The sequence below is a fragment of the Tubulanus polymorphus genome, chromosome 12 (genome assembly GCF_964204645.1).
Source record: "Tubulanus polymorphus chromosome 12, tnTubPoly1.2, whole genome shotgun sequence".
Classification (NCBI taxonomy): Eukaryota; Metazoa; Nemertea; class Palaeonemertea; order Tubulaniformes; family Tubulanidae; genus Tubulanus; species Tubulanus polymorphus.
The window spans coordinates 7106434-7116433 of record NC_134036.1 but is presented as its reverse complement, the minus strand read 5'-3'; positions in this window follow the sequence as shown (position 1 = coordinate 7116433).

Sequence of the window (10000 nt, the reverse complement as noted above, 5' to 3'; positions counted from 1 at the left end):
TTTCGCGGTCCGCCTGAGCGGAGACCGATAACGTTACCGGGCGGCTAACTCCGGTAACGCGGGCACCGACCGTAAACCGACACGCAGAGACCATCACTTCTTTCGCGGTCCGCCTGAGCGGAGACTGATAACGTTACCGGGCGACCAACTCCGGTATCGCGGGCGCCGACCGTAACCCGACGCGCAGAGACCATCACTTCTTTCGCGGTCCGCCTGAGCGGAGACTGATAACGTTACCGGGCGACCAACTCCGGTATCGCGGGCGCCGACCGTAACCCGACACGCAGAGACCGTCACTTCTTTCGCGGTCCGCCTGAGCGGAGACCGATAACGTTACCGGGCGGCTAACTCCGGTAACGCGGGCACCGACCCTAACCCGACACGCAGAGACCATCACTTCTTTCGCGGTCCGCCTGAGCGGAGACTGATAACGTTACCGGGCGACTAACTCCGGTGACGCGGGCGCCGACCGTAACCCGGCACGCAGAGACCGTCATCACTTCTTTCGCGGTCCGCCTGAGCGGAGACTGATAACGTTACCGGGCGACTAACTCCGGTGACGCGGGCGCCGACCGTAACCCGGCACGCAGAGACCGTCATCACTTCTTTCGCGGTCCGCCTGAGCGGAGACTGATAACGTTACCGGGCGACTAACTCCGGTGACGCGGGCGCCGACCGTAACCCGGCACGCAGAGACCGTCATCACTTCTTACGCGGTCCGCCTGAGCGGAGACCGATAACGTTACCGGGCGACTAACTCCGGTAACGCGGGGACCGTAACCCGGCACGCAGAGACTATCACTTCTTACTCGGTCCGCCTGAGCGGAGACCGATAACGTTTCCGGGCGACTAACTCCGGTAACGCGGGCACCGACCGTAACCCGACACGAAGAGACCATCACTTCTTTCGCGGTCCGCCTGAGCGGAGACCGATAACGTTTCCGGGCGACTAACTCCGGTAACGCGGGCACCGACCGTAACCCGACACGAAGAGACCATCACTTCTTTCGCGGTCCGCCTGAGCGGAGACCGATAACGTTTCCGGGCGACTAACTCCGGTAACGCGGGCACCGACCCTAACCCGACACGAAGAGACCATCACTTCTTTCGCGGTCCGCCTGAGCGGAGACCGATAACGTTACCGGGCGACTAACTCCGGTAACGCTGGGACCGTAACCCGGCACGCAGAGACTATCACTTCTTACTCGGTCCGCCTGAGCGGAGACCGATAACGTTACCGGGCGACTAACTCCGGTAACGCGGGCACCGACCGTAACCCGACACGCAGAGACCGTCACTTCTTTCGCGGTCCGCCTGAGCGGAGACCGATAACGTTACCGGGCGGCTAACTCCGGTAACGCGGGCACCGACCGTAACCCGACACGCAGAGACCATCACTTCTTTCGCGGTCCGCCTGAGCGGAGACTGATAACGTTACCGGGCGACCAACTCCGGTATCGCGGGCGCCGACCGTAACCCGACACGCAGAGACCATCACTTCTTTCGCGGTCCGCCTGAGCGGAGACCGATAACGTTTCCGGGCGACTAACTCCGGTAACGCGGGCACCGACCCTAACCCGACACGAAGAGACCATCACTTCTTTCGCGGTCCGCCTGAGCGGAGACCGATAACGTTACCGGGCGACTAACTCCGGTAACGCGGGGACCGTAACCCGGCACGCAGAGACCGTCATCACTTCTTTCGCGGTCCGCCTGAGCGGAGACCGATAACGTTTCCGGGCGACTAACTCCGGTAACGCGGGCACCGACCGTAACCCGACACGCAGAGACCGTCACTTCTTTCGCGGTCCGCCTGAGCGGAGACCGATAACGTTACCGGGCGACTAACTCCGGTAACGCGGGCACCGACAGTAACCCGGCACGAAGAGACCATCACTTCTTTCGCGGTCCGCCTGAGCGGAGACCGATAACGTTTCCGGGCGACTAACTCCGGTAACGCGGGCACCGACCGTAACCCGACACGCAGAGACCATCACTTCTTACGCGGTCCGCCTGAGCGGAGACCGATAACGTTACCGGGCGACTAACTCCGGTAACGCGGGGACCGTAACCCGGCACGCAGAGACTATCACTTCTTACTCGGTCCGCCTGAGCGGAGACCGATAACGTTTCCGGGCGACTAACTCCGGTAACGCGGGCACCGACCGTAACCCGACACGCAGAGACCGTCACTTCTTTCGCGGTCCGCCTGAGCGGAGACCGATAACGTTACCGGGCGACTAACTCCGGTAACGCGGGCACCGACAGTAACCCGGCACGCAGAGACCGTCATCACTTCTTTCGCGGTCCGCCTGAGCGGAGACCGATAACGTTTCCGGGCGACTAACTCCGGTAACGCGGGCACCGACCGTAACCCGACACGCAGAGACCGTCACTTCTTTCGCGGTCCGCCTGAGCGGAGACCGATAACGTTACCGGGCGACTAACTCCGGTAACGCGGGCACCGACAGTAACCCGGCACGAAGAGACCATCACTTCTTTCGCGGTCCGCCTGAGCGGAGACCGATAACGTTTCCGGGCGACTAACTCCGGTAACGCGGGCACCGACCGTAACCCGACACGCAGAGACCATCACTTCTTTCGCGGTCCGCCTGAGCGGAGACTGATAACGTTACCGGGCGACCAACTCCGGTATCGCGGGCGCCGACCGTAACCCGACACGCAGAGACCATCACTTCTTTCGCGGTCCGCCTGAGCGGAGACCGATAACGTTTCCGGGCGACTAACTCCGGTAACGCGGGCACCGACCCTAACCCGACACGAAGAGACCATCACTTCTTTCGCGGTCCGCCTGAGCGGAGACCGATAACGTTACCGGGCGACTAACTCCGGTAACGCGGGGACCGTAACCCGGCACGCAGAGCATCGCGACCTGGCGAGGCGTCTTGCCGTTAGCGTATCATCGTCCTACGGACGAGGAGGGCCGCCGCGGACCGGTCGTTTAAAGACCGGCCTCGATCGACAGGAGAGGCAGTCGGACTGGCGCCCGAACTGCCCCCGGTGAGCACCTTCTCTACACATATAGCGACTTTGCCTATATCCGTTCTCGTCCGAGCCTCGGATACTCGCAGCCCTACACTCCAACTTAGAGTCTGGACTCTGTCGTTTTTCGAAAATCTACTCTACTCGCTTACCGACCACGCGCGCGCGCGCGCGCAGGCCGGCCCACCGCCGCCCTCGGGCCGCCTCTCTACTACCGACCGACCGACCGACCGACCGACCGACCGGCGGACCACTCGTCGCGTCTCGACGCACTACGTACCTGGCGGGACGAAGCGGAGGCGACGACACTAGGCCGTCGGCCAGCCGTTCCTTCGACGCCGCGGATCGCGACCGGCGACGTCGACCGTATCGGGCGACGACGCGCGGAACGCGATTATACCGTTCGTGTCCGACCTGCGACGGAGTTACACTCCGCGCACCCGAGGCACCTCTCTACCCGTCGAGACCATCCACCGACGGGAACTGCCAGGCAACGCCAGCGCACTCTCCGGCGAAGCCAGACGCCCCGACGGCGGGTCTCGCATCCCGACGACGGCCCGAGTCGGTCTCGGCCCGTCTCGACGCACTACGTACCTGGCGGGACGAAGCGGAGGCGACGACACTAGGCCGTCGGCCAGCCGTTCCTTCGACGCCGCGGAGCGCGACCGGCGACGTCGACCGTATCGGGCGACGACGCGCGGAACGCGATTATACCGTTCGTGTCCGACCTGCGACGGAGTTACACTCCGCGCACCCGAGGCACCTCTCTACCCGTCGAGACCATCCACCGACGGGAACTGCCAGGCAACGCCAGCGCACTCTCCGGCGAAGCCAGACGCCCCGACGGCGGGTCTCGCATCCCGACGACGGCCCGAGTCGGACTCGGCCCTTCATCACGCACCACGTTCGACCGATTCTTCTCCGATTGTTACGACTTATTTCTAGACGGCAAGACGCCCCGAAGGCGGGTCTCGTCTCAACGCACTACGTACCTGGCGGGACGAAGCGGAGGCGACGACACTAGGCCGTCGGCCAGCCGTTCCTTCGACGCCGCGGAGCGCGACCGGCGACGTCGACCGTTCGGGCGACGACGCGCGGAACGCGATTATACCGTTCGTGTCCGACCTGCGACGGAGTTACACTCCGCGCACCCGAGGCACCTCTCTACCCGTCGAGACCATCCACCGACGGGAACTGCCAGGCAACGCCAGCGCACTCTCCGGCGAAGCCAGACGCCCCGACGGCGGGTCTCGCATCCCGACGACGGCCCGAGTCGGACTCGGCCCTTCATCACGCACCACGTTCGACCGATTCTTCTCCGATTGTTACGACTTATTTCTAGACGGCAAGACGCCCCGAAGGCGGGTCTCGCATCCCGACGACGGCCCGAGTCGGTCTCGGCCCGTCTCAAAGCACTACGTACCTGGCGGGACGAAGCGGAGGCGACGACACTAGGCCGTCGGCCAGCCGTTCCTTCGACGCCGCGGAGCGCGACCGGCGACGTCGACCGTTCGGGCGACGACGCGCGGAACGCGATTATACCGTTCGTGTCCGACCTGCGACGGAGTTACACTCCGCGCACCCGAGGCACCTCTCTACCCGTCGAGACCATCCACCGACGGGAACTGCCAGGCAACGCCAGCGCACTCTCCGGCGAAGCCAGACGCCCCGACGGCGGGTCTCGCATCCCGACGACGGCCCGAGTCGGTCTCGGCCCGTCTCGACGCACTACGTACCTGGCGGGACGAAGCGGAGGCGACGACACTAGGCCGTCGGCCAGCCGTTCCTTCGACGCCGCGGAGCGCGACCGGCGACGTCGACCGTATCGGGCGACGACGCGCGGAACGCGATTATACCGTTCGTGTCCGACCTGCGACGGAGTTACACTCCGCGCACCCGAGGCACCTCTCTACCCGTCGAGACCATCCACCGACGGAAACTGCCAGGCAACGCCAGCGCACTCTCCGGCGAAGCCAGACGCCCCGACGGCGGGTCTCGCATCCCGACGACGGCCCGAGTCGGTCTCGGCCCGTCTCGACGCACTACGTACCTGGCGGGACGAAGCGGAGGCGACGACACTAGGCCGTCGGCCAGCCGTTCCTTCGACGCCGCGGAGCGCGCCCGGCGACGTCGACCGTATCGGGCGACGACGCGCGGAACGCGATTATACCGTTCGTGTCCGACCTGCGACGGAGTTACACTCCGCGCACCCGAGGCACCTCTCTACCCGTCAAGACCATCCACCGACGGGAACTGCCAGGCAACGCCAGCGCACTCTCCGGCGAAGCCAGACGCCCCGACGGCGGGTCTCGCATCCCGACGACGGCCCGAGTCGGACTCGGCCCTTCATCACGCACCACGTTCGACCGATTCTTCTCCGATTGTTACGACTTATTTCTAGACGGCAAGACGCCCCGAAGGCGGGTCTCGCATCTCGACGACGGCCCGAGTCGGACTCGGCCCATCATCACGCACCACGTTCGACCGATTCTTCTCCGATTGTTACGACTTATTTCTAGACGGCGTACCGTACGAACGCAAGTCTACAATACGGTCATAGTCGATACTCGAAAACTCAACCTAACGCGAAAACTAGGCGTTCGGAATCCCATCCATAACGTTCGGGCCGACCCTCTGGACAGCTTTGGTCTAGGTCGGACGGGGGTAGGGGTCGGCCGCGTACATTCGACGGTGCACAGCGACCAACCTTTTAGGAACACTCCTAGGGCACGGGTCTTTGCATTGCACCCTCACTGCTCGGCGCGCCCATCATCGGTGCGAACTTACTCTCCCGAACGCGGACAAAAAACCTCACTACAGTTACGCGCGGCTCCACACGCACGAAAATCGAGGATAGTGGAAGGTAATCGAACATCCCGGACGCTACCGCGGCGGCGGCGGCGACCGGCTCAGAGACGCGACCACGTAGAGTTTACGAACAACGCTCGTCACAGACAATGCTTCGTCCGCGACCGTCCGACCCCGCCGGAGCGGAGACGAACGCCTGACCGACCACCGTATCCGACCTATCGAGTCCGTCCGCGTCTCTCAACGAGACGACGGACGCGCGCGCCGCCGCCGTTTTGAAGGAGGCTCCGCAGAGGGAGCTTCGCGACCTGGCGAGGCGTCTTGCCGTTAGCGTATCGTCGTCGTCCTGCTACGGACGACGAGGAGGGCCGCCGCGGACCGGTCGTTCGCCGACCGGCCTCGATCGACAGGAGAGGCAGTCGGACTCGCGCCCGAACTGCCCCCGGTGAGCACCTCCTCTACACATATAGCGACCTGGCCTATTTCCGTTCTCGTCCGAGCCTCGGATACTCGGAGCTCTACACTCCTACTTAGAGTCTGGACTCTGTCGTTTTTCGGAAAAATCTACTCTACGCGCGCGCGCGCGCGCGCGCGCAGGCAGGCCCGCCGCCGCCGCCCTCGGGCCGCCTCTCTACTACCGATCGATCGATCGCTCGATCGATCGAGAACCTCCGCGGGCGACGCCGGCGCACGTTCCGGCGAAGAACCGAAGCTCCGACGGCGGACCGCTCGTCGCGCGACGAAGGCCCGAGTCGGACTCGGCCCTTTCATCGCGCACCACGTTCGTTCGACCGACCGACCCTTCTCCGATTGTTACGACTTATTTCTAGACGGCGTACCGACGGGAACTGCCAGGCAACGCCAGCGCACACTCCGCCCGAGCGGAGACCGATAACGTTACCGGGCGACCAACTCCGGTAACGCGGGCGCCGACCGTAACCCGGCGCGCGGAGACCGCCGTCGCTTCTTACGCGTTCCGCCTGAGCGGAGACCGATAACGTTACCGGGCGACCAACTCCGGTAACCCGACGCGCAGAGACCGTCGTCACTTCTTACGCACGCGTTCCGCCTGAGCGGAGACCGATAACGTTACGCGGCGACCAACTCCGGTAACGCGGGGACCATAACCATTACGCGGTGCGACGATTATCGCTTACGCGGTGCGACCATAACCTCTTATGCGGGGTCGCCTAAGCGGAGACTTTTAACGTTACGCGGCGACCAACTCCGGTAACGCGGGGACCATAACCATTACGCGGTGCGACGATTATCGCTTACGCGGTGCGACCATAACCTCTTATGCGGGGTCGCCTAAGCGGAGACTTTTAACGTTACGCGGCGACCAACTCCGGTAACGCGGGGACCGTAACCCGGCACGCAGAGACCATCACTTCTTACGCGGTCCGCCTGAGCGGAGACCGATAACGTTACGCGGCGACCAACTCCGGTAACGCGGGGACCATAACCCGGCACGCGGAGACCATCACTTCTTACGCGGTCCGCCTGAGCGGAGACCGATAACGTTACCGGGCGACCAACTCCGGTAACGCGGGCGCCGACCGTAACCCGGCACGCAGAGACCATCACTTCTTACGCGGTCCGCCTAAGCGGAGACCGATAACGTTACGCGGCGACCAACTCCGGTAACGCGGGGACCATAACCCGGCACGCAGAGACCGTCGTCACTTCTTACGCACGCGTTCCGCCTGAGCGGAGACCGATAACGTTACCGGGCGACCAACTCCGGTAACGCGGGCGCCGACCGTAACCCGACGCGCGGAGACCGCCGTCACTTCTTACGCACGCACGCGGTCCGCCTGAGCGGAGACCGATAACGTTACCGGGCGACTAACTCCGGTAACGCGGGCGCCGACCGTAACCGAGCACTACCGACCCTTCTAGCGTCAATTCGCCGCGACCGCAGCCGCTACCGTTACTGTTACGACTTATTTCTAGACACCATCGACCTACCGACTCGGGCGGGCGGGCCTCGTTCGTGCCGCCTCCGGCCGGCCGGCCGCGCCGCCGCCTTCGACCGACCGACTGGTCGCCCGTTCACTATCCCTACACATATAGCGACCTGGCCTATTTCCGTTCTCGTCCGAGCCTCGGATACTCGGAGCTCTACACTCCCACTTAGAGTCTGGACTCTGTCGTTTTTCGGAAATCTACTCTACTCGCTTGCCGACCGCGCGCGCGCGCGCGCGCGCAGGCAGGCAGGCAGGCAGGCAGGCAGGCCCGACGGCCCGAGTCGGACTCGGCCCTTCGTCGCGCACCACGTTCGTTCGACCGACCGACCCTTCTCCGATTGTTACGACTTATTTCTAGACGGCGTACCGACGGCAACTGCCAGGCAACGCCAGCGCACACTCCGCCCGAGCGGAGACCGATAACGTTACCGGGCGACCAACTCCGGTAACGCGGGCGCCGACCGTAGCCCGGCGCGCGGAGACCGTCGTCACTTCTTACGCGCGCACGCGGCCCGCCTGAGCGGAGACCGATAACGTTACCGGGCGACCAACTCCGGTATCGCGGGCGCCGACCGTAACCCGACGCGCAGAGACCATCACTTCTTACGCGCGCACGCGGTCCGCCTGAGCGGAGACCGATAACGTTACCGGGCGACCAACTCCGGTAACGCGGGCGCCGACCGTAGCCCGACGCGCAGAGACCGTCGTCACTTCTTACGCACGCGGCCCGCCTGAGCGGAGACCGATAACGTTACCGGGCGACCAACTCCGGTAACGCGCGGACCGTAACCCGGCACGCAGAGACCATCACTTCTTACGCGCGCACGCGCTCCGCCTGAGCGGAGACCGATAACGTTACCGGGCGACCAACTCCGGTAACGCGGGCGCCGACCGTAACCCGACGCGCGGAGACCATCACTTCTTACGCACGCACGCGGCCCGCCTGAGCGGAGACCGATAACGTTACCGGGCGACCAACTCCGGTATCGCGGGCGCCGACCGTAACCCGACGCGCAGAGACCATCACTTCTTACGCGCGCACGCGGTCCGCCTGAGCGGAGACCGATAACGTTACCGGGCGACCAACTCCGGTAACGCGGGCGCCGACCGTAACCCGACGCGCGGAGACCATCACTTCTTACGCACGCACGCGGCCCGCCTGAGCGGAGACCGATAACGTTACCGGGCGACCAACTCCGGTATCGCGGGCGCCGACCGTAACCCGACGCGCAGAGACCATCACTTCTTACGCGCGCACGCGGTCCGCCTGAGCGGAGACCGATAACGTTACCGGGCGACCAACTCCGGTAACGCGGGCGCCGACCGTAGCCCGACGCGCAGAGACCGTCGTCACTTCTTACGCACGCGTTCCGCCTGAGCGGAGACCGATAACGTTACCGGGCGACCAACTCCGGTAACGCGGGCGCCGACCGTAACCCGGCACGCAGAGACCGTCGTCACTTCTTACGCGCGCACGCGCTCCGCCTGAGCGGAGACCGATAACGTTACCGGGCGACCAACTCCGGTAACGCGGGCGCCGACCGTAACCCGACGCGCGGAGACCATCACTTCTTACGCACGCACGCACGCGGCCCGCCTGAGCGGAGACCGATAACGTTACCGGGCGACCAACTCCGGTATCGCGGGCGCCGACCGTAACCGAGCACTACCGACCCTTCTAGCGTCAATTCGCCGCGACCGCAGCCGCTACCGTTACTGTTACTGTTACGACTTATTCCTAGACACCATCGACCTACCGACTCGGGCGGGCGGGCCTCGTTCGTGCCGCCTCCGGCCGGCCGGCCGCGCCGCCGCCTTCGACCGACCGACCGACCGACCGACTGGTCGCCCGTTCACTATCCCTACACATATAGCGACCTGGCCTATTTCCGTTCTCGTCCGAGCCTCGGATACTCGGAGCTCTACACTCCAACTTAAAGTCTGGACTCTGTCGTTTTTCGAGACCGAGACACCGACCGACCTGCCGCCGCCTCCTTCGACCGACCGACCGGCACCGACCGAGGACCGCGGGACTCCGACTCTGGACTCCCACCGACCGACACCGAGACCGAGACCGAGACCGACCGACACCGAGCCCCAGCCCGAGACCGAGAAACCGACCGACCTGCCGCCGCCGCTGCCGCCTCCTCCATCGACAGACCGGGACCGACCGACGACCGGGGACTCCGACTCTGGACTCCGACCTACCGTGCCGAGCC